The 25,935-nt window shown below is 47.4% G+C and overlaps 1 long non-coding RNA gene across 1 annotated transcript in view; it reads right to left on the bottom strand.

The window, feature by feature from the left end:
* Positions 1–25,935, bottom strand: part of LOC144138216 (uncharacterized) — a 177,395-nt gene that overhangs the window by 1,052 nt on the left and 150,408 nt on the right. The window lies entirely within an intron of this gene.

Here is a 25,935-nt window from a genome sequence, read left to right as displayed (position 1 = left end):
CTTCGCTCAAATAAGCTATATAATTAGGAAAAAAGGAAATGGCCATGCGACACACTAGCTCATTTCTCGCAACAGAACCTATGATGTCATAGGTGCCAGCTCTGCGATTGGCTGGGGCTGGGCAAAGCAAACGCAAATTAAGCAGGGCCTATAAGCTTGCCGAACGAGCTATTTGCGCTTAAATTTAGGGCACATTCTTTTTAAAGCCGTCAGAATGGTGGGACGAACAGTGGAGTTTACGAAAATACACGTAAACATAGAAGTACCGATGCGTGCTGCTGTTGGCACTGCGGGCACTATGCTTGTTTTAGCTGCACAGGACTGCGGGGCTTTGGGGTTGTCTCAGGCGACACTGGCCGATTGGCGTAAGCGACCGTGTCTTACTTGATCGTATTTGTCGGGCGAACACCATGTTTCACGAAACGAATATTTTCTACTTTAGTAAAAACACGCCAGGTACAAACACTGTAAAACAAACAAAGCAAAGGCAGAAAATGGCCCGCCGCGGTATGGTGGCGCCATCTAGGTTGCCTAACGGTAACAAGGCTCTCAGCACACTAGATTCAGGTTGAAGACCTGCTCTTGCGATGTCATTGCAGACGTCGTGAAAACACACGATTTGGTGGGAGAATCAAAATTTTAACTTAAAGTGATTAATTTCTCAGTTAATGAAGCATCGTTTGCTTCCAGACAAACGCTGGAAGCGCTACAAAACCCGAGATCTTTCGAATAAAACAAACTTGTATTTTGTCTGCGTGGCCCCTTTGACACAGCAATGAAGACAGGTGGCATAAAAGCAAGCACTGAAACAAAAAATGCCCGTTCGAGATGCTCCAAGTGCAACCCAAACAAAATGTGCCAACAGATGGTGAGCTAGCAGTGCGAACGCGGGAAATTTGAATTCGCTTGTGCAAACCTTCCTAGCACAAGCGATAGGGGAGGGGAGGAGCGTGAGAGGTTGGAGTGAGAGAGAGGACGGGGTGCTACTTAGCATGGGCGACATAAGACTAGCGCCTTTCGACGCCCTTTTGCAGAAAGTAGATATAGCCGGATCGCCTCCCCCGCTTCGCACCACACTGCTGCCGCACCCAGCGGCGCAACATTCACCAGGGCGCACAGCCACACTCCCTGGTGACAATGCGGCCAGTTATGCTCCTATCACAGCCGAAAAACATGGTGGCGGCCACAATCCCGGCACCGAAAACCTAAAACTTTTCACCCTCGGGACTATGTTGCTTTAGCATTGCGACGCGTAAGAGGTCTTAAGTGTCTGTGTCATATTTTTTTATCTGTCACTGCCGACGCGCAAGCTGAGGAACCGGTTACAACCTTTCGAAAATGTTTACCCTCGCGTTCGTTAAATGTACGCAAGAAGTTCAAATGAGTGTATCCCGTTAGTGTTTCATCCATCCAACTATATTTCCTAACTCTCGCAGTTGCGGCAGCTGTAGTGTCGACCCCGCGCTCTCGTTTAAAAACTTTCTCCGAATCTGTTGTTCTTCCAAACTTGTTATCAGCCTTATCAATAACTTATCGTCACTATAAGTGATGTCGTTACCATCCTCGCAGTGAGAAGCAGGCCTCGTTGTATCCTCCAATTCGCAACGGCGATCTATGCTTTAAAAAAACGTAATAAACGGGGATGTTATATAAAGTGAGGAAAAAAAAAAACACGGAGAAAAATTTATGAACCACAAATGCGGATCCCTGCACTGTGAGCAGTGAGCCTTCCCAGAAAATTTTTGAATTCGTGGTCGGTTGAGAAAATCGCCATTATTTTCCGCCCTGCTTTTGCCCGGTCTTGTATTCTTCGCCGTGATGGGCACTTATGCGTGGGTGTTGTGTATGCATGCCAATAATAGGTCCCCTATTCTCAAGTTAGCCTCTGTGGAGACACGTCTGGTTTATCTTTACTACAAAGCATGCTGCCTTTGAGAGCCCCTGCTCTTCGTAACAATGGAAGTAAAACCGTCGCTAACAATATGTACCGGTAAGATACTGTAACCGAGAAATGCTTCAGGCCAAAACAGCAAAGGAAACTGCGATGAGGCTTTTCCCTTGTTCAATTTATACTGGTGCAAAGGTCCTGTGGCTAAAAGGTTGTGCTGCTGAGCCAAAGTACGCAGAATCGATTCCCGCAGCGGCGGCCGTTTTTTTTTTTTTCTGACGAATGGGTACCGCGTGTCGAGATTTCGTCGTGTATTTAAGAGCCCCACGTGGTCTAAATCCTTCCGCAGTCCCCCACTGCGATGCGCCTCATATCCCGAGTGTTTCTTTGGTGTGTAACCTCCCCCCTTTTCCCAAATTTTAAATATTTAGAATTTTATGTGGTCATAAAATACAGTCCGCTGCCTGGCTGCAACAGAAAGTTATTATGCACGCATGCTCATTACGAAGCTCCCGGACCCCGCAGTGAAGACCCATTCGCGACTTCCAGAAACAGCAAAGTTATGTGTGACGTCACGATCCATTTACTTATAGGTTGTATTCACTGGCGATGCACTCATGCAGGCAACCATGCGAGCGCGCCGTCACTGGTTACGTCGGTCTCCGCTGGATGGCGGTACTTGTCCCTGCTAAGCACATGATGTGTGTTGGACTTTCCAAACGCTACCCCACCGAACGCAAAGCAATGTCTCGACTCCAATGTGACTGCGCTTAATAACAGCTCTGTTGACACCACCGTTGAGAATCGGGTTGAAACGGAGCAGACGACGCACGCCGGTGTTTTTTTTCTGCGGCTTGCGGGCAGTGGCGCAAGCCACGCCATGCCCGCGGTGCTTCGGCCATGTCCGTGGCCGTTTCAAGTGTTGCCAAGCCAAGAAACCAACGGCTAAACTTTTCAGTGAATACCACCTATAGGCGAAATTGAAATGTCACCCCACTCTACGTAAGGCGTGCTATTTCTCGCCCTACATCGGTGTGACTGCCCCAGAGCGCATGACACTACAAATGACACTTATATGCAGCTGGATGGGGTGAAACAACGACAAGTACTGCGGAGAAGAAAGACCATGCGGGATTTCAGTGCGCGCCACGCACGCACAGAAGGGGGGCACCGAGGTACTCTGGGGTGGTGGTGCTCGGTGAGCGGGTGTCTGTGGTATGCGCGACCGGCGCGCTCAGCAACGGTGCGGAAACGGAGCTGATAGCAGAGGCCGTGGTACGTGTGTTTATGACGCCGCGTGCGTCATGTGGTGTTGGGAGATGCGTGCTTAGGCACACATAACAGATGCTTACTAGACAGTCATTTTGAGAGAGCAGGGTTGGTTAGCTCTCCACAAGCAATAAGTTATTTGCTGCTTTATTTGTTTTGTCTGGTGCATGTCAACTGATGAATATCTAATGACATATGATTGTAGCGAATCAAAAGAAAATTAATGATGGATTAGCGAGTAATACTGATGATTAGTAACAATTAAATAATGTCTATTAATGTGGATTATGATAGATTATGGTGACTTCAGGTGTGTTAGGATACAGAGGATGAACTATTAATTGATCATTCATTGATAGTAACGATTAGTGAAGTTGGATAACTATGAATTACTGCATATTTAGGCGGATTAAGGTGACTAAGGTAGATAAACGTAACATTTTCAGGTGTATTGAAATATACCTGTGCGTATTACGATGGGACTACATAGATTAAACACAGATTAAGGCAAACTAAGATAAAGTAATGCATGTTAGTGTAACGTAAGATATATTTATATGAGAATTGAGATGGAATAATGTCTTAATAAGGAGAATAAAGATTGATTAAGATGGATTAGGGTGTATAAAGTGGATACAGGTGTGTTATAGATACGGATAGATTAAGGTGGATTAGGATTGATTAAGGTGAATGAAAGAATATTAAGAGGAATGAGATAAAGGACGGTAAAATGGCGTAGACGTCGTGTCGATTTTCGGACGTGTATATAAAAGGTACTCGTTCAATAGTGCGCCAGGCTTTTGCCATCAAAGCCCGTAAGCAGTCGTAAGTGTACGAATACATGTTTCCATCGAAGGCTCCAGTAAGGATACACCGTGTATGTCTATAAGGGAATCGCTTACAAGTTCAATCGTCGAGGATCTTTGTTTCAGCGCTTACACGCGAAGCAGGCACTCAAAACTGGACCGAGACAAAAACAGTTTGTGTACCGAAGCACAATCGCAGCTTTCTATACTAAAAACACGTTGTAGTTTTTAAACAAAGTCTACTTCCTTTCCTCTGACCACTTATTCAAGGAAGGTGCAACGCACACATACCTGTTGCTTGCATTGCGGCGCACTTAAAAGAGCCCTCGCGATCGAAGTTCGCCTAAACGTCTAGAACCCGCTGCTCCAATGACCCGGTTGCCGCTCGAAACCGGAGGACCCCGAATTTTATCGTTATTGGTATCATTACGCATCGGGCGCTACGACCGGACATCCAGAACGCGCTATTACCTTCCCCTGAAGCGGCTCTCCTACCCTCCCGCCAACACCGTCTTGGTAAGAAGACCTCTAAACTTATGCGAGTCGCCTTCCACCTTCGCCAAGCAGTTGGCTCGACAGATGCTAACCCAACTTTCCCAACCGCCGCCAGTTGATGACGTTGCAACCCGACCACTAACATCCGCCGAGTAATAACTCATAGTACGGATCAGATCGTGCCTAGGCCGCTTTTTCCATTGGGGGTGTCTCTCAGCCAGTATACCCACACCGTCTTAATAAGGAGGCCTCTAAAACGGATGCCATTCTCAACCCAACTTTCGTGGAGCCTTTGGTTGGACCCCTTCTACTACGGCAGCTGTGAGTTAACTTGTCCCTAACTTGACTACGAACATTCATAGAGTAGCTCTTAATAGCGCTGATACTGTTTTTAGGCTTTGTCTCTCCTCTCGGGGGTGTTTCTCTCTTGCGCATCCCTTCTTTCTTCTCCCATCAACACTGTGTTGATAAGAAGACCCGGGAGAGATTATACGCCCTCCACCTTCGCCTAACCGTTGACACGCCAGCCGCCATTCAGGCAGTCGCGAGTTGTCACTTTCCTAACGTAACCTGAACATCTCTAGTGTGGTCCTGAATGGCATTGAGCCATCGCGTGTGATTTTTATGCTTTGTTTTACGTCTCGGGGGTGTTTCTCCCGGCCGCATCCCTTTTTGCAGCCGCATTCCCGCTCTCCCCGCCGCGAGCGACCCGTGGTCGCCGGCGACGCGCGGGTCGCCGCCGTGCGACGTCGTCGCTAAGCAACCTCTGCCCATCGCGGCGGCGGCGATGCGGGTCACGCCCGACCAACCCGCGATGCCCGTGCGTCTGTTCCTCCGGAATCCGAAGGGGAGGGAGCCGCCGACGCGCAGGCGGCGCGGATAGACAAATAGACGGACGAACACGGACGCAGCCCGGGAGACTCCGGTCCCTGGGTATATGAGCCCGACGCCATCCCTCCCCACCACCGGCATTTCTGCTTCCTGCGGATTTTCCTCGCATATCATGGCGCGTGCTCTCGCCTCTCCGCGTTCTCCGCGTGATATATTTCTAGCCTGCGTCCCTCTTTCTCTCCCGCCCTCTCTTCCTCGCATTCTCGACGCGAGATTCTATTAGAAACCCGGCCGAGCAGGAACGCGCTTTCGGGAACGGATCCCAGTCTCCCTCTCTCCGCTTTTGTTTTTGCCCTCCTCATTTTCCCTTCGGGTCGAACGGGGGCAAAGCGAGTGGGGGCCAGTCGTCCGCGAGCGACTTGTACGCGGGAGCGAGGTGTGGCACTTTTGTTTTTTCTGCCTGCGGGAGCTGATGTGTTGGTTCGGGGATCTGCGTGGGAAAGTGCGAGCGCACGCTCTCCGGAGCGCGATGCTTTCCTCCGGTTCGACAGGTACGAGCGAAGCCACTACTTTCACGGGACTAGTAGCTAATCGCGCAGAGCAGCCGCAAAGGAACTGCTGGCGCAGTTCAACAAGAAGCATAACAATCTCCACTCCCCTTTGCCTAAGCCCGCCTTCGTGTACAGCGATAAAAAGAGAGGCTGATAACTGTGCTGTTAAAACTACAAAATCAGTAACTGCAACAATTCAACCAATCCATATATACACCCATCAATATATCAATCTATCTATCCATCTCTCTGCCTGTCTCTCTGTCTGTCTGTCTGTATGTCTGTCTGTCTGTCTGTCTGTATGTCTGTCTGTCTGTCTGTCTGTCTGTCTGTCTGTCTGTCTGTCTGTCTGTCTGTCTCACTCACTCACTCACTCACTCACTGAAGCTAAAACGGAAGACTGGGCGAATTGGTACATGTTCATAGTAACAGCGCTAACGACACGAGACAAAAAGAAGAGGGCGCAAACACTGCGGAGGGCACAAACAGCGCCGTGTTTGTGCTCTCTTCTTTTTGTCTCGTGTCGTTAGCGCTCTTACTATCAACTATGTTACTATGAACTCACTCACTCACTCACTCACTCACTCACTCACTCGCTCGCTCACTCGCTCACTCATTCACTCAATGACTCGCTCACTCGTCACTCGCTCACTCGCTTGCTCACTCACTTGCTCACTCACTTGCTCACTCACTCACTTGCTTACTCACTCATTCGTTCACTCACTTGCGCACTCGCTCGCTCACTCACTGGCTCCCTCACCTGCTGGCTCACTCGCTCACTCACTTGCTCACTCACTTGCTCACTCACTTGCTCACTCACTCACTTGCTTACTCACTCATTCGTTCACTCACTTGCGCACTCGCTCGCTCACTCACTGGCTCCCTCACCTGCTGGCTCACTCGCTCACTCACTTGCTCACTCACTTGCTCACTCACTGGCTCGCTCACTCACTTATTCGCTCACTCACTGGCTCATTTGCTCACTCACTGGCTCACTCACTGGCTCACTCACTCGCTAGCTCACTCACTCACTCACTCACTCACTCACTCACTCACTCACTCACTCACTCACTCACTCACTCACTCACTCACTCACTCACTCACTCACTCACGTGGCGAGTTGAGTCTCTCATGCTACTCTCCAGCCCTACGTTGTCCTGGCATCGCATCTTCATCGCACAGCTCGCTGAATTGGATCTCACCCAACCCACCAGCGGACTAATGAAATTTGCTCACATCCGGCGACCTCTCCAGCGTCCTCTTTAGCGGCGTGTTCACGTGCCAGAGTACACGGAGCGTGGGCTCTCTACACGCGGGCTTCTCAAAAGAACAAGAGAGAAAACCGTGTCGCAGTTCCCGGATTAGTCGGCGCGGAGCAAACATACCGAAATATGAGAGGTCGAAATAAAACCCCGCAAAAAAAACGTACTGCGTGCGTGTGTGCGGTGTAGAGTCGGCGCTTTTCTTGTTGGCCACCGGCTCGGAGAATCAGCCAGGCGTATAAGTATAGCTTCGCCGGCAATGTAATCTCCCGAAAGAAACGACGAAGATGGCATCATCCGCTACACAAAAGTAAAACCAACAGCATTACCGCTCAAACAACGAAGTTGCACGGCATCGTCCAGAGCTTGGTTTTAAAAACCTGGAGGCAGGCGAGCCCTTATTTTGTGGTCACCGAACTGCGCGCCTGACATTTTCTTTACCCAACTCTTGAAAGAAACTAATGGAACAAGTATACGCGCTCGGCAAGCAAACTCGACGTTGATTAAATCTAGGAGTGGCTCGGTTATGGTGAGATAACTTTTTTTTCCTCTATACTCTGTGGCCTGCTGTAGGGTTAAGGGCGCAAAATTATATTGGCCACCGCGAACACGTGCGCGCACGAAAGTCAATATCGCCGTCCCACGCAGGAGAAGAGTACAGCGTGAATCTTTCACTGAACGCGGAGAATAACGTAAGCAGCGCAGTGCAAGAACAATTCCCAACAAAATACCCTATGCACGTATACACGAGCGTACGCAATATAACGGCGATGCTGTGGCATGCTTCCGTGGGTGTGTGCGTGAATTCTTTCCTGTTTTCGCTCGTACGCGATTCTGCGAGGATACGTACGCCCTTGCATTAAGTAAGGTGGCTTGGAAGTCACGCGTAATTACAAAAACAGTTACTATCTATTTATTAACAACACTTCCCGGTCGAAAATGACGACAAAAAAATTCTGTAGTTTGTCGTATTTTCGCGTGTCGTACTATCATCTTGTCGTATTCTTGTCGTGTCGTGATTCTTATGTTCTGTCGTATGTCGTATTCCTGTCCTGAATTTGATGTTCCGTCATGCCGAATTCCTCTCTTGTCGTGATCCTCGTGTTCCATCTGCAGTTGCACATGGTTTGAATGATATTACCCATTGTGAAGAGTGGCGTAAATGGCAGCTCTGTTGCGACTACAGGAACGTTTGTCGTTGAGAAAATAGACTTTGTCGTTACGACATAAATGTGTGTCGTAACAACATATGGCTTTGTCGTAACAACAGGACTTTTGTCGTACGAACTTTTGTCGTACGGACAGGACTTTTGTCGTAACAAGGTTACTTGCCGTACGACAGGAATTCTTGCTAGGTTTTTGCAGTATTCCTGTTGTGAGTTCAGACTGGGCTAGTATTCATGGCAATAAAGGCAGGGCGATTTGGCCAGGAAATAAGCATCCCATATCAGAGAACCAACTCGGATGGAAGATATCATAGCTGAAGTTAAGAGGAGGCATTACACAGTACGGCCGGGCTGATATGAAATGCGGAGAAATGTGAAGAGGCGTAGCATCAGCGCAACGGGGTGGACTCCCGGGCACGGGATTAGAAGAAGAGAGAGACCACTAATTCGATCGAGAGATGAAACAACCAAATTCGGAGTCAACCAATGGACCCTAGGTTATCGTAAGTAGGCTCGACTCGAGGAACATGGAAAAAGCTTTCAGCCTGCAGTGAACAAGATGATGATGATGATGGTGTTGAGCATGATGATGATGTCGATGGTGGTAGTTGTGATGGTGGTGAAGAAAGAGAATCAAAGGCAGATGCAGAAGAAAAATTATGATGATGGTGGTGGTGGTGGTGGTGGTGGTGCTGCTGCTGCTGCTGCTGATGTGCTGATTGCGAAGATGATGATGAATATGACGACGATGATGGGTGATGGTGTGAAGTAGAAAAGAAGACTACGAGGATGATTACGAAGCAATACCGCAAGTTGAGCTAGTTGGTGCATCATTGAAAACATGAAAGCGCACAAATAACTTGTTACCATGTTCACTGATAGGGAACAGTACCATGTTAGGGAACTGGTTGGGACCTTCTTTATCAATGAGCATGGTGAAAACTGCTTGTTAGCAATTCATCTATCACTCTACGTGGAAAGGAACACGCGCTAATCGGCACCATGTTTTTCTAATGTATAATTTCTTTTTATGTATAAATTTTTTTTTTATAAAACTCCAGTTGCGAGTCAGTGGCTTGGTCTGTCCTTCCTGTACGTCCCCGTTATTTGTGCGCTTTCAAGTTTTCAATGGTTACGATAATGACGGATAGTGGTGATGGTGGCCACGGGGTCGATGGCTGTGGTGATTATGATGATGATGATGATGATGATGATGATACATTTGGACAGATCACACGCAACTAAGACATCTCGTAATGCAAAATGTCTATACTGTTACAAGAAACCAAACTTAAGGCGAGCTAGCCTATTCTTCGCTGTCAATTTTATTCTTGCGAGAAATCAAACATCTACCTTATTAAAGTCCATTCAAACATCGTTCAACAATGCACCGCAGAAAGAAGTCCTCACATTTTGATTTGCCAATACTAACAACAAAGGGAACAGCGGCGGGTTTTTCTACCTTGTTTTATTCTTTATACGGATTTGTGGCTTTCTATTTTTGTTCATGCTTCCCGTTAATGCCATATGAATCATGTCTTCGCAAATGCCGGCACCTTTTACAGGCAAGCTGCTGTTAACGGCAGCTCACATGGAATCTTTCGTGTCCGACACGAACGCTATGAGGCTGAGCCATCTTCACTAATAAGGTTCCGTAACTCGTGCTATTCGCCGTGAGATCGGCCTATAGGTGGCGACAGCGTCGCGCTGTCAGTGTAGATTCTCCGCGGAGGCGTAGCGGTCGAATGCACGGGGTGGGAGCGCGTCGCGTCTATTTCGCGCTCTATGTTGAACGAAACGCGTAAAAAGGAGTGGCATGTTGTGTTCGGTTCCTCATCGCTCGAGGAATTGCATGTAATCGGCAATAAGCCTGCATTACTACACGAAAAAGCGGCGAGACCTGCGGGTGATCACTGCACGGCGGAGATAACGGCACGGGACCTGTATGCTGAGGTTCGTAGCAAGCACGTCCCGGAGCACGGATTTGAAGAAATGAAGAAAAAAAGGAATAGCGACAAAGAAGGAAGCCCGGATCGCGGTAATTTAGTTGCTGAAAACAGTTTCAGTCGCTTTGTTTGTTGGTTTGACGCATAACTGCATCCGTGGAATGCCTTGAACGTCGCCGCACTTCACTGCTCCCGAATTTATTAAAGGAGCTTTCGATATTTTGTCGCGTTCGGAAGCCGACCCAAAATGTCGCGCGTTTTATGACCGTACAAATATAAATATTCCTTGATATTTATTAATCAACATTTATATATCTATACAAACATAGATGGGCACATGCCCCATATGCCCATCTCTTTGTGCCCCCAAGACAAAACTAAAGGAATCGCGACCGCAGGCGTAAATTCAAAGGACCTTGGCCATACGCGGTAGAGCTTGAAAGCGGGTTAACCAGAATTAATTTTAAAGTGCGTCAACAGTTTAGGTTCAAGCGCTTCACACCCACGCTATTCAGCACTAACAAACGCCTAATGATGCCCTGTTAAAGTTAAAAGTCCTCTCCCCATCCCCCAAGGTTCTCAATTACCGCAGAGAATTAGTTACAAAAGCGTCGGCAACGCAAAAAAAAAATAGCGCCAATATGGTTTTGTAGACGGCTTCGCCTATGCGAAGTACACAGCTATCACTTGTCGCTACTGCGTTGCTTCGTGGAATCATGACACTCACTAGCGCGGCTTTGGCGGTAATTACTCGTGACCCCCGTCTTCGCAACGACTGCTCGTTCGCCCCGACAGACAGGAACGTCGAACGCTAACTGAAGGCGTAAAAGTGCGCGAAATGACGTCACGACGCAGAAAGCCCGCGTGAAACGTGGCGGGCCAGTCGCAACGGCGGGCTCTCATCGGTCTTCCGTTTATATCGCTTCTTCATTTTCCCGTTCCCGGCCTCTTCGTAGGAAAGCCGCGTTTTCTGCCTGCTGCCTTCAACGCGGATATTCGCCGCGAGCTCGACATGTAGGTGGCGACAGCGTCGCGCTGCTAGTGTGGATGCTCCGCTGAGCGGCCCGTAAGAATGCACACTGTGGGCGCGCTTCGTGCTTTTTTCTCGCCGTATGTGCGCACGAAAAGTGCAAACAAGAGTGGTATGCTGTAGTTCGGTTCCTCAATGTTCAATGTATAGCATGGAAGCGGCAGTCAGTCTTCATTACTACGCCAAAAAAACCGACGACTCATCGGGAATCTCAGAATGGCCGTATTTGTGACAATGAACTTGTACGCTGCGGCTCGTAGCAAGCTTGATCTTTCCAGACTATGGCTTTGAGCCTTCAATAAAAGCATAAATAGAAACAAATCAGGAAGCCTCGATCTCTGATATTCAGTTAACAACGGCAATCTCAATCGCTTTCATTCGTAGCATGACGCATTCTTGCATTTGTGGGATGCCCTGAAATGGTAACACTACTTAACTGCCCCGAAATTCTTTCTAAGAGCTTACGATATTTTTTGTGTGTTCAAAAGGCAACATAAAATTACTGAATTTTGATCAGCGCAGAGATATAAATGTAACCGCTCTAACGGGTCTTTTAAATGAAATTTTAGCGAATCTGAAGGAAGGTTTGATGAATAACGGTTTCAGATCACTTATTTACGGCTTTCGTCGCAAGTGAACTTGCGAATTGAATTGTCATCGCACGCAGTACACTCAACATCTCATGTTTAGCTAGATTTTCGCGAAGTGACAAGCAGGTTTACAGAGAGAAAACCAAGCTTCCGGGGCCTCACAGTGAGCACAAATTTTCTGTTACGGCTGCTCTGTTGACCATTTGCGTTCCTTTTAAAACCTAACAGGTACCTGCAACAGCGAGATGTGTTTGCAATCTTGCGTTTAAGGTAGCTTACGAACCCTAAAGATGGCAATAAATGAAGTTGCGCTGTTGGAGATGTAGTAAAACATTTCCTTTTTATTTCCCGTTGCGAATCAGCGCAACGGGTTCCCGGTAACTACTGTGTTGTGTTGTAAACTGAATATCACCTTTGTCTTGGCATTTAATTCTTGAGGATTGGTTAAAAAAGAAATTCTGTGCATTTCTTTTTTTTTTTTTTCGGGAAGAGGGGGGGGGGGGGGGGGGAGTCCTGCCATCGTTGCAAGAGCAGCGAGAAGAGAACGGATGCAACGCGAAAAGCCAAACTATGGTTATCAGTATTACTTACAATCGAAACTACACTAGGCGTCGTGTTCTGTAGCGGTCAAAAAGCAGTACTTTAAACGTATTTTCAAAACTGACTAACCCCCCTTTGGTCCGAGATTGTCCAGGAATTGTGGCTCGCCTTTTTCAAAATTGTATTGAAAGCAAGCATTGTGGGAAAAAATTAAAAAAAAAAAAACAGCGAGTCATGGCACACCCCTCACACCTGTGGGCAACAACGTGCATTATACTACGCGTTTTCTTCTCTTTCTTTAAACTTAGCTCCACCTTAAGAGGTTAAGACGTGACCATATTAGGCATTTGGTTATGCTGAGTGAGACACGTTTCTGGACAAGGTGATTCATGTCGGATTTGCAAATGATATATATGAAAATGACACACGAAATGCCGCATGACAGACGCAAACCCACAACTGCTTAATTTTACAGAAAAATCCCCCCTAAATACTCTTGCGTATCCATAGAAACGTATTTTAAATAATACGCAAAATTAGCAACTCGATTCAGTTGAATAAATGTTTATTCCTCCTCCTCTGTATAAACAACGACTGTCCAAAATGGTATTTATTTTAGAAAAGGTACGGGAAGGACACGATCACACAGGCACTTGCGGGTGTAAAATACGTGTCCGGTAACGTATGGGCGATAGCGCACGGGTCGTGTGCAGTGTAAATATTTTTGTTTGTTTCTTCTTTCTATATGGACACAGCGCAATTTTACAAGGGTGTGGAATTTGCACGCGTATGCACAGGTCTTGTCGCTTCTTACCCGTTTCGCGTACTAAAATTTTATCCTTTAAATAATCACCACGCCACCTTCAAACAGCACCCTTCGACGTTCCCGAAACGGCATACGACTGCACTCAACAATACGAAAAGTGCAATGTGTGGAAGCAATGTGTATAACACGTTTTACACTCAAGCGGTGACCACGGCGAAGACGTTTCGTGGAATTAAACCAGCGCATTAACCCTCAACGGCCGCTGATTATTGCGTTTCTAGAGGAAATGCGCAAGCAGAGGTAACTATGTCATTGCTTACTGCCAAACGAGTGCACATATCCGTTATTTGTCGTGCGCAGCACGCGTCTTGCGCCGCACGCAACGTGAAAAAGCAGACGACGCGAGAGCGCCATCCACACTAGGAGCGGTTCGTCCCGCCGCCGCCAGGGGCCGACTGTGTTCGCGCTCGCGGCGAATACACGTCTCTCTCCATCGGCCCTGTTTCCACTTCTAGGCAGTATTTCCTCTTACCTCTCAAGTTTCCTCGCGTCAATAAAATAACTCGGCAATATCCTCGGTGACACATTAAGTATTTCTGGGAAGACGGGCGGGTCGCGGCTGCATCCTCGTAAAGGCTCCTCAGACGGCTCGGGCATTGTCCAACTGAACTGGCTCTTTTCTGCGCCGCTCTGTCCGGCAATAAAAGCGGACGCTTCTTCTGCACTCGCCATCGCCGCTGTGATTTCGTCTGAAGTTGCACTAGGTACCAATCGCCGTTCAGTCTGTACTGAAGGTCTTCACGGCGACAAAAAATAGATTGAGACGCGTGAAGAGCTTTGCGTTGCCAAAAGGACAATTTTTCTTTCTTTCTTTCTTTTTTTGCTTTTACTGCGCTTGTAGAAGTAGTGGTGTCACTTCGCAGGGAACCGGGCGTCGTTGCTGCTGTCTCTGAAAAGAAAGTCCCGGTGGAAGTGAAAAGAGGGAGTGAACAGCGACGGCGAGAGAGGGACAGAGAGATAGAGAGAGAGAGAGAGATAAAGAGAGGGAGATTGAGAGAGAGAGAGAGAGAGAGAGAGAGAGAGAGAGGCAGACAGAGAGAAAGAGAGAGAGAGAGACACAGAGAGAGAGAGGCAGACAGAGAGAAAGAGAGAGAGAGACAGAGAGGGAGGGAGTGAGAGAAGGAGGTGACTTCAGTTCATCAATGCAAATGTGTCACACAACCGGTTTCGCACTGCTAGCGCAGACACCATGACTCATAAAGACCACACGTCATTTTTTAATGCGTAAGGACTTCTCTGTGGAGGCCGTGAGAATTACAACTGTCCGTGTGTAGCGCTTAATGTGTCGCACTTCCCCGCCCCTGAAAAATGCTACGATAGAACTCGCTAGGGCATTCACATTTTCAGGTAAGACGGACGGACGGACGGAAGGAAGGAAGGAAGGAAGGAAGGAAGGAAGGAAGGAAGGAAGGAAGGAAGGAAGGAAGGAGGCAGAAGGAAGGCAGGGAACTGAGGCTGGCTTGTTCCTAGTTTACTATCCTGCACACGGGAAAGAGAATATGGGGAAAAAAGAAAAAAAAGAAATGAGAGAAAGAGAAAGGTCGGAGCAGATAATAGGCAGGTGCACGCTCAGCGCCAGGGCACTAGACGTCCAGGTTCAGTGATTGTCATAGTAGTCTTTGACTCTCTTGTGTTGTGTTTAAGTTCATCCCCCGAAAAGGAAGCGTATGAGCTAATTGGTCGCCTTGTGAGCTTACGACAGAGGACGCCAGTGACATAGAATCTTCTCCACCGAAAATGTCCGCCGAGAGTCCAGGTTGCACAGTGTTGACGGCAGTTTCTTTCCTTTAGGCGAGTAACACGGTCAATCGCATAAGACGTAGCGTAACGTCTCCGGCGTTCCCCAAGTTTTCTTCTGTGTGAAACAGTAAAGGCGACTTTAAGGCGGCTCGGCTCATAGCGCTATTAGGTCACGTTACTGTTTGTGCAAGTATTTAATAAATGTCCGTGGTGCCTCCGTACGTTATTATAAGTACGCTTTTAGTGAAAGCTGACCTTAAATGGGCGCGGTGTACAGCAGAGCAATTTACACACGCACACACACACACACAGATGGATGTGCACATTATATGTATATATATATATATATATATATATATATATATATATATATATATTGAATGAGGAAATGAGGGACTCGTTGAAATAAGACAGTTGGCAGTCAAGAAAACCTTCGAAAAGCAAAGGGGACGATGTAGTAGGTGATTGAAAGAGATAAAGAATTTAGAAAGAAAGAAAGTGGAGAAAAAATGCCCGCCAGGTGGGATCCGAACCCACGACCTTTCTCCACTTTCTTTCTTTCTTTCCAAATTCTTTCTCTCTTTCAACAATCACCGACCACATCCTCCCCTTTGCTTTCCGAAGGTTTTCTTGACTGCCAACTCTTATTTCTCTCTCTCTCTCTCTCTCTCTATATATATATATATATATATATATATATAGATATATATAGTTGAGAAAATGGTAGACGCACGATTATAAACAAAAACAGTGGTTTACTGACGTTTCGACTGGAGGACCAGTCTTCATCTTACTGGACCTCCAGTCGAAACGTCAGTAAACCACTGTTTTTGTTTTTAATCGTGCGGCTACCATTTTCTCAACTATTTCTTCTGGCTCCTCGAGAAGTTTCTTTTAGTGCTTATATATATATATATATATATATATATATATATATATATATATATATATATATATATATATATATATATATATATATATATATACCGTAATTACCCGATTCTAACGCGCACCCGATTTTCCTGGCAAAAAAAAACCGAGAAAAACTTGCACTTCCGATTGTAACGCGCACGGAATCTTGTGAGCAAGAAAAACGAATGCGAGAGAAACGGGCGATTTATTTCTCGAAGTAATCTCACTCCTCGTCGCTCTCCGCTGACCACAACATCTCGTCCTTGGTGCCGTCAAGTGCGTTCGCGATGCCACACTTCATAACGAACGTTCAACCATGATCGATGGGATCGTGGCCCACGCCTCGCACGCCCATCGTGCGAACTTCTCCAGAGGCGCACGCTTCAGCCGACCACTCGTTTTGAACGCGTGAGAGCCGCTGCTGCCATTGCTGTTATCAAGTGCGCAAGTGGAACGATTTGACGATTTGTGTGAACGCCGATAGAAAAGCCTGGGCGCCTATGCTTCCTGCGTACGAAAAATGGTTGCTGAAAGCTTTGGCGCCATCTTGAGATGGCGATGGCGATGGGCGGGACGAAACTTCCGTTGTTTCTGAAGTTTCGGTTTCGTATCTGATTCTAACGCGCATGCGATTTTTTGACCTATTTTCCCGGAAAAAAAGGTGCGCGTTAGAATCGGGTAATTACGGTATATATATGTATATATATATATCGAAAGGCATGGGTTCGGTCCCCACTCTGGGCGCGTGTTTTTCTTTCTTTTTTTCTGACGTAGTTAATAAAAAATAATGTAACGTCACTTACGGTAAAAAATAGTGTAACCATTCCCCTATGCGTTCATTGGCGTTGTAGACTGCCGGCATTTCTTTCTGTATATATATATATATATATATATATATATATATATATATATATATATATATATATATATATATATATATATATATATATATATATATATATATATATATATATATATATCATCACCAGCCTGTCTACGCCCACTGCAGGGCAAAGGCCTCTCCCATTATTCTCCAATTACCTCGGTCCTGTGCCAACTGATATATATATATATATACTATCCTACTCTCCTATTTGGAAGATCCTCTTTTTCAAAGCAGCCGTCTCCTTCGATCAGCCCCAGCGGCGGACTGCGGCGGAGGCAGAGCAGCGGGCGAGCCTTTTGTGCGGCTTCTCCGTAATCTCTCGACGCAGGAAAAGCACCGAATAACGAAGGCGGGCTCCGGGACCGAGCCCGGCCGAGGAGAGAAGCCCGCGCAAGGAAGGACGGTGCGTTCGTGTAAAGGAAGGCCGGCCAAGATCGCGCCCAGCAATATCGACGCCGAGGGCCCGCCGTCGCGACTGTAAACGCCACCAATCAAGCCATCCATGCGTATGCTAGTCAGCTACATCCTCCTCTGTGCGAGCGTCCAGCAGTATAATTACCGTAGATCGCGGTACGGCGGCGCCACCGTCGAAGGCTTAGCCGATGAGCTTAGACGGCTTGCGGCTCCCCTTGCTTGCGCTTGCTCGTCCAACGCAGATGCTCGCGTTATGAAGTCTATTGCGAACAGCTAGCTAATTGTTTTAGGAATGAAAAATCGATTCGTACGCCGAGCAGAGGTCTTTTTAGGTGCGAATGCACTTTATAAGCGACCCCAAACCATCCACCGCCGGCGGCGGCGGCGGCGGCGGCGTCCGCAGTGCTCCTCTATATTTAAAAAAGAAACAGCATCCGGCGCCAGGTTTCGATCCGAGGACTTTGCGGCCGCAGCGCGACGCTCTACCGACCAAGCCACGGACGCGACGGTGATATCAGTGTTAGTGACGCGCCTTATATCTTTAACGCATTCAAACTAAGTCGTCAGCGGCGTGCGTTGGCGACTCAGCGGCGTTATAGCGGCTTGATAACTGCGTGGTGTACACGTGATACTACAAACCCGATGGAAGAGATGGGAGAGAAGGCGGCGAGGCGGTGGGCTGCGGGGGCCGAGCGCAAGCGCCGCAAGCGGGCCGACAACCGTGCATTCGCACTTTCACATTCTCCCCCTCGGGGAAATGCGGGGGAATTTTTTATTAACATGACGAGCCAAATGAATGTATGATGTCGGCAGTCAGTTGATGAAAAATACTATAGGGAAAGGCAGGCGTGTATGCGTGCGTACGTGCGTACATGCGTGCGTGCGTGTCTCAATCCGCTACCCCTACTAACCACCAGCCACCGATCCTGAGCCCCTAGTCGGGCACTGTCCCAAATTCCTCCGCTATAGAACTTTCACTCCCCCTACCAACACCTTGAGAACCCTCCACGCTGTCTTCTATTCAATAACAAGTGGTCTAGTGTGAGCACCTTAGGGTCATGAGTCCCCTCCCTATACATCCCGAACTCACTCGACCTATCCCGTTTCGCCAAGGGTCACACCAATATAACTTCTCACATCCCAATGAACGTCCAACATGGCCCAGGCCGCAACCTTACTTCCCACACCCCCTCTCCACTTGACATACAGTCGTCGGGCCGAAATAAGAGTTCTCTGTATCAGGTTACAACTCCTGCCTTCCGTTACGTTCGTGACCCCTGAAAGGGACTTTGCGACACTTCGTATAAACGCTTTCACTCTTTCCTTCACGCCTAGGACCACCGCGAAAGCTATAGTTATCGCCAGCGCAGAGCGTCACTGCGTCAGGTGCTCGTCGCACCAGAACTATGGGCCTTCCGTTTCTGTCTTGCTTTTGTGGCTTTCTTTTTAAAGTGGCTATCGAATGCGTCCATGGCTGCAACTGAAGGAAAACCGGCCAATAGCCGTTACACCGCTGTAATGACGTAATTCCAACGCTCTGGGAACGCCAAGATTAGGAAGGAGAGAAAAATCTTTTGAGCCAGTTTTCAAGTTATCTGATCGGCAGAGCGAAGTAATTTAGGAACTGAGGCATTTTGTGACCCCCTTTTCTAAGTACTGTATGTGTTCGTTGAGTACGTTCCGAAAGCATTTAGGATTGAGAAAAGAAGTTGGAAGAAGTGTTGCAGGGTCCCTTCAACCCACTCTCGCGATACTGAAGCTTGCGTACCCTTTCATGTGTCACGTCTCAACGCTCCGATCTCCCCTTACGCAACAATTTTATTGCGTAAGTATTACCCATGCGAAAATCCGTGCCTCACGGAAGACCCGCTGTGAAACCTTGGTTGCTAGTAAGAAACCGCCCACTCAAGCGCCCTGAGGCCTTATATTTTCATATAAATGCCGCTTGCGTTGCTATGCCCATTTATCTTCCTAACAGGGTATTTCTGTGTAGTGGTGAAGGAAACGTTAGAGGAGCCTCGGGGAGAGCAGAGCGGCTAGAAACAATGCTTAGGCAATATCTAACGTTCCTCTTGTGGAGTTTCTAAACGTTTCGGGGGCTGTTGGCGTCTCGTGTCGCCGTCGTCGTAATCTTCGTCTTATGTACTTACGGTACCAAAACACCGGGGAACTGGTTACGCATCCCGCTAAAACATAATGCGCACTAGAAAAAAAAAAAGAAACACACCGGGACACTCTTTTACGCCTCGCGCTGGAGAGCTCCGAGCTTCAAAGACAAGCGGCTTTTAAAGCAAAGCTGTACACCCCTGCCGCCCAATTGTTCCATCTCCGTTGGCAAAAACGCCAAGGCGTCAAGAGCACACTTGTACACTGCATGCTTCGCTCCTCCTGAGGTTCCACGTTAGTGGAGATGGCCCGGGATTTTTCTTTCTATAATTTAGTTTATTAATTGCTGCATCTGCAAAGTTCTACCAAACAGTTGCCGGGCGTCTTTTTTTTTTTTCCTTCCCTCTTCTAAGTCGAAGACAAACAAAAATGAAGATACCCCGCAGGTATCACCTCTGCCTTTTTTCGTCTCCCTTCCAGCCTGTCTCTTTCGGAATAACACTGGCTCGACTGCGCTGTGCAAACACAGCCAGACGACAGCGGGTCGACTTCCCAAGCGTTGTGGGAGCGCCGTATACACCACCGCGCTCGCGCTCACTGTGTGGCCAGCCGGCCGCGGAAAGCGAAATGTGCGGTCTACCGTCGTTTCGACCAGCCTTTTGTTCGCCTTTCACCGGAGTTCTTTTTTTATTGGTTTCGATGAAATGCAACGACGCAGAAACTGCGTATTTACACAGCAGGCCGCTGCATTGCGTGCGCCTACCGAGCGGAGTCGCTTTCGCTAACCGTCCGATGAGCGGGTGTAACTAGAAAAGTGGCACCTTCATGCCACAGGGAAACAATGTTGGTGCAAATACGGCACACTCTCGTTATGAAGAAATCGCTTTATTCGATATTTCGTGCTATTCGAAATGTTTGACGGAACCTCGGCAATGCTGTAAGCGGAATTGACATCACTTTATGAAGTCAGTTTTCTGTCGCGACGACTTTGCTTTAACGAGGGTTTAATACAGTAAATCCTCCTTACAGCGAAGTCGTCGGGAAATAAAGCTTGCTTCGTTATAAGCGATACTTCGTTAAAAGATATAATTTCATTCTATGCATTGCATGGTACGTGTACCAGAAATTCTTAGAATAAAGCGAGGTATAGAATAAAGCAAGTAGTTATAATTTTTTGTAACGAAGTCCTCAGGGAAGAAAACTCACTTCGCTATAAACGATACTTCGTTAAAAGCCGGTACCATTTGTACTGAATGCACTAAAGACAGAACCCCCTAAAAATTGGAATAAAGATTTTGAATAAAGCGATTTTGTTATAACGAGGGTTTGCTGTGCAGATACATCAACCCATCGTTATATCGAAGTGTTCGGTATGGCTTCGTTATGAGCGATACTTCGCTTAAAGCGGATATGATTTGCTGTGTAATGCTTCGAAGTTAGGACCATAACACATTTCTGAAGAAAAACTCTTTCATTAACATGACAGTCTCGTGAGAACTACCCGCTGCAATGTGTTACGTATCACTGCCCAGCTGCACGTACAAAAAGAAAGAAAAAGAAAACGTCGTTCAAGCGCTTAACGGCGATAAGCGTGCATGTACAAGCATGAACCCGCCGAGATAAGTGTGCGCGATCGCTCACGCCATCATAGGAGCTGCTGCCTACTCCGCCAGCGTGCGTCCAGTCAGCTCGGCCTAAGGGGAAAACTATTCAAGCAAACTGGTAACTGATTGTAGGGTTTAACGCGCCGACGCAACGCAGGCGATGAGGCGCGCCGTAGTGGAGGGCTCCGGATTAATTTTGACCACCTGGGGATCTTTATCGTGCGCCGAAATCTCGTACACACGGGCGTTTTTGCTTTTCGCCTCCATCAGAAACTATTCAAGCAAACTCGACGAAGGCTCCACTTAAAGGGACCCTGAAACTCATTTTTTCAACTTTTTAAAAAAATCTCAAATGCTTGCAGAACGTATTCAGCCAACGCATTCAGCACTTAGAATGAGCGGTCGCAAAGTACCCCAGCCGAAAATGACTGTACTGTGCCCATCTGATAACTCAGAAATTTCCCAAAATGATTTTTCTCCCTTTCCCGGTCTTGGCGTTCTTCGATCCCTAAAATTACGTCAGTGCAGCGGTGTAGCGGCTATTGGCATTCTTTCCACAAGGTGCAGCAATCGAAGCATTGGATAGCCACTGTAAAAATAAAGCCACAAATGCGAAGCAGAAACGGAAGGCGTATGTGCTGCGACGAGCAAACCACGCAGTGGCGCTCCGTTCAGGCGATAGCTGTGACTTTCGCACTTCTTCCAGACGCGAAGGAAAAAGTGAAAGCGTTTACTGGGAGCGTTGCAGAGTTCCTTTAAAGGGGTCGTGAAGAGAAAAGACAACTTTGTTCAATTTGAAAGGACTAGCCTTTTTTTTTTATTCATCCAGCTCAGTTACAGCCAGGAAAGATGTTTTTTCAGCCAAAAAAAAAAAAAAGAACGCAAGCAATATTAAAAAAAACTTTCAAATTTCGCGCCACATTGACGTAATATGTGCAGGAGTGACGTTATATAGACTAACACTAAAAACAGAGTTATCAGCAGAGTTATTTGCGAAACTCCCCATAGGCCCCATGCATCAAAAAGTGTCACCACGATTGGTCCACTGTTTTGGATCTTGTTTTACAGTGGCGCCATCTGTTGGTGACAAAATAAACTATACAACTTGCTTCGCCGCTCGACGACCTGGGCAAAAAATGGTATTTGAGTGCTTACGTAAATTTGTTATGCCAAAGCAGCCCAATGTGTTTAACTACGCGAGCGTTTTATATACATACGAAACAAGAGTAGCAAAAAGAAATGCTACCGTGGGGTCAACCGTCGCTTGCGTAATGTCGTCTGCTGCGCGTTTTCTTCGGTCTTCTAGCGGCAAAAAAAAAAAAAAACTTACAAGTCGCCTCTACGGCTTTATGCAAGCTGAAAATGATTATTTAGAGCCGCTTGATCGGCTACTGGATTAGTTTTGGCACACAATATGCTGTAGGCCAAAGGATAAAAGCAAATTTAGCACTTCAAGTCGGACCTATGTTGTGCCGGAGTGCCCGCACAAGCGCTAACTTGTCGAGGCAGTTGCGCGGACGCAGAAACAATCGCAACTTAAAAACCGGAGTCAAGATAGCAATGAATAACTTATGAAAGCACAAAAATAAAGAATTATGCACTTTAAAACAAAATTTAACGTTAAATTTTAAGTTTGAATAATTAGCTTGTTTTTTGGATAGTGCGTGCGGCGGCCGCAGTGGCGCCACCGTACGCACTATCCAAAGCAGGGGGTGTCCAGGTGCCGGCCGTTTTTTGAGCCGGAGTTTCACAACTGTATATAATGAGTAACTATGGTTATCAGTATGTTGACTGCGCGTTAGCATTCCAGTGGCACGATCAGACGAAACAATGGGACCCACTACAATTCATGTTTCAATGGCAGCAGCATTGCTCGGCGGCCGCCAATCACACAAACGAGATTCTGTGACGTCACAAAGGCCTCGCCCGTGATTGGCTGGGGCGTGGCAACTGCCTCATCTGTTTTCTGTATTATCTCCATTATTTGTTAGAAGTTGGGGATAAAGTTGTTACTGTTGTTCTCGGGACAAACGCGTTTTTTTAATGAACCAGGTCTCCATTGCCTCCTTCCTCATGACAGCTTTAAAAAGGAGGAAATGACAAATTCGGCGGCGTCGTTACCATCATCTTCATTGTCATGGTGCCACGAACCATGCATTGGGTTTGTTTATTTATGTCTTGTTTTAACCACCCGGCCGAGCCCGGCTCCTTTATCTGTGTGCCAAGTGAAGCAGGTGTTCCTTTCTTTATTTTTTTATCCCGCACTGGTTATCTCATATGACAGGAAGAGTGTTTCACCCTAAAGGCACTGGCCTAGAATGATCTTCTTTGATCTACAGTGTTCTCTACGTAATTTGACTGTTAGAGAAACACTCACGCCGAAAGATAAATGCCCGGAGATCAGACGCCACCGTATCCGATTAGCCGACCCTCGCCTGCGCACGTCACTTTGTTGACAGTTGCTTCGCCTCTAGTGTCTTTTTTGAGTTGTTAGGTGAGCACAAGTTCGCTCCAATAAACTTGTTTTTCCTTCAAGACAACTTCCTGCATTCCCACCCAACCCCTCCTTTCCTACGAAGCCCGTGGACATTCTTTGTCATCGAATTTTGTATTTCGCGCCTCCATCGAGTTAACGGCCCTCCCGTATACTTCTGATACCGCCTTAGTGAGATGCCGACGAGACGAACCAGACAAGACGAACGGCCTAGTAGAACCGTCTCTCCTCGGCACCCTCCCTGGTACCCTAGTGGTCCACCGTTTTGTTGTTTCGCCGCATTACGTGGCCAGCCTAAGTCCATTTCTTATTCTTAATTTGAGCTATAACTGAGCTGTAATATATCCCCCCGACGTTTTTCCCCCGACTCAAGATGCTCACTTCCTGTCTCGAAGGGTTACTTCAGCATATTTCGTTCCGTGGCTCATTGAACTGGCGTACATTACTTCTTAATCTGCAACGACAAATTGCCCGGAACTTTTTTTTTTTTGCCTTAAAAGACGGAAATATTAACGAACAAGTAAACCATCTGCGTCTTAATGGCCTTCTTAGACAAAAAAAATGATGGGTACAGGCATGTAACTATTTCCTGAGAGCAGACGTTGTCGAGGCGCGGCCGTGAACCCAACCACTTGTTTACACAACCTTGTGGCCTGGCTGGTTGCCATAATGAGCATGGAAAACCCTGCCGCCCTTCCGAGCTACGTACGAACTTGCATATAAAACTTAACCATCCCTTCCTCAAGAAAGTTGAGAGAAGCGCGCGAAAACTTTGTGACATCAAAATTGCGCCAAAAGCTCCGCAAAAAGTGCGTCCAGCCTTCGCTGAAGGCGCGTCCACTCGATCGTCAAACTTTCAAAGACCCAAGTCGAAAACGAAGAACCAACCCGTGGGACGATTTTTCGCGCACTCGGTAAACGCACCTACGAACGATCTAAATGTAAACTGATACGTGGTTTAGGAGATGAAAGTATGCTATTGTACTCCTCAATCATGATCGATGCGTGTATTGTCTTATCTAGAACCGTTACCTCTTCGCGACTTTCAAGCAACAGTTTTGACACAATGGAAGACCAGTTTCACGCGCACGCCCTGTGTCCAGAAATCTTATCAGAACTTTTCCGTCAACCAGCCGGTCTAATGGGGAAATGCAGTAGTTCTTTGACAGAAGACCATCGGTCTCACTAAGAAAGCTTTCGCTTTATTTCACCATCAACTGCCTCCATACTACCTAACCGCTTGCCTCATCCCGTTGATAAAGATAGTGTCCGCAAGCCCAGGTGTCCGCACAAACACCAGGTTGACGTAGTTCAGGCATAACACGAGAAAGGGTGATCCGTCACACTGAAATCGATCTCCTAAATAGCTACGAAAAGGCTCGAATGACGCTATGTCTCACCTAGGCTAGTAGGCGCAACGTTACTGCGTCAGCAAAATTTCACGGACGCACGGCGCCCGAGCACGGTAGCAGGCGTTCGAAGTGCGCTCAGAAGCGCAGCCGTGCTTCATGAGCGAAAGCCCGTCGCCCGGCCGATCTCGGGCCGAAGGGCAAGATTAACACTCGCGCGGCGTCCACGCGTATAGCACCGGATTCAGCGGCAGGTGCTCGTTCCACAAGTGCGCTGGGGCGGCGGCCTCTGCACGCGCGCGGGCATAATAAATAACGCCGCGAATCACGAATGATAAAGGGGGGAGAAGCGCGTGTACGTAATAAACAAGGAGAGTATCGCCCATAATAATGAAGAGATAACAAAGAACACGGCTCGTTGATCAGTCCGAGCACGCTGCTTGTAGTGCCTGCTTCATAGCCGGGCGAAAAAAAAAAACGAAGAAAAGCGACCTTCGGAAGCCAACTTAACGCGGACGACCTTGAGGTCGAACAGCGTCGGCTGCTTATGCAGCTCGGTTAGGTGAGGTGTGACTTACGGGCGTCGCTTCCTATACATAGGCTTCCTACACGTCAGCTTATCGAGGAATATATTTCAATAGGAAGTCTACGAACAGCTGTATGAAGGCGAGCGCAGAGGATTTCTGTGCTTACTTCTGGTACCCATCATTGGAATTGTCTATTTAATTCATTTTGAAAACCCGCCGCGGTGGCTCAATGGCTAAGACATTGTGCTGTAAAAGCGGGTTCGATTCCCGGCCGCGGCGGCCGCTTTTCGGCTGGAGGCGAAAAGCAAAAGCGCCCGTGTGTACGAGATTTCGGCGCACGTTAAACATCCTCAGGTGGTCAAAGTTAATCGGGAGCCCTCCACTACGGCGCCCCTCATCGCCTGCGCTGCGTCAGCGCGTCAGATCCTACAATCTGTAAATCATTTCATTTAAAATGTTATGTTTTGCCCGTACCGTGGACGCAGCTTTTTTTTTTTTTTTTTTGCAGTCTTGTTAACCCCTAGCTTTAAGGGCCCCATGTCGTAAGACAGCCGGCATCGTCGACAACGTTTTACCGTGACCGAAAATCTCTATCATCCATTCGTAAAGAAAGGTGACAGAAGCGTCAAAACTTTCTAAGTTCAAAACTGCGCCAGAGTGCTTCAAAACCTTCGTTAGAAGTGCGTCCATTCGGTTGTCAAAT

The sequence above is a fragment of the Haemaphysalis longicornis genome, unplaced genomic scaffold (assembly GCF_048455015.1).
Source record: "Haemaphysalis longicornis isolate Haplotype H1 unplaced genomic scaffold, Haemaphysalis longicornis Haplotype H1 scaffold_5, whole genome shotgun sequence".
Lineage (NCBI taxonomy): Eukaryota > Metazoa > Arthropoda > Arachnida > Ixodida > Ixodidae > Haemaphysalis > Haemaphysalis longicornis.
Note: the sequence above shows the minus strand (reverse complement) of the source record. Positions and strands in the feature narration are given on the sequence as shown.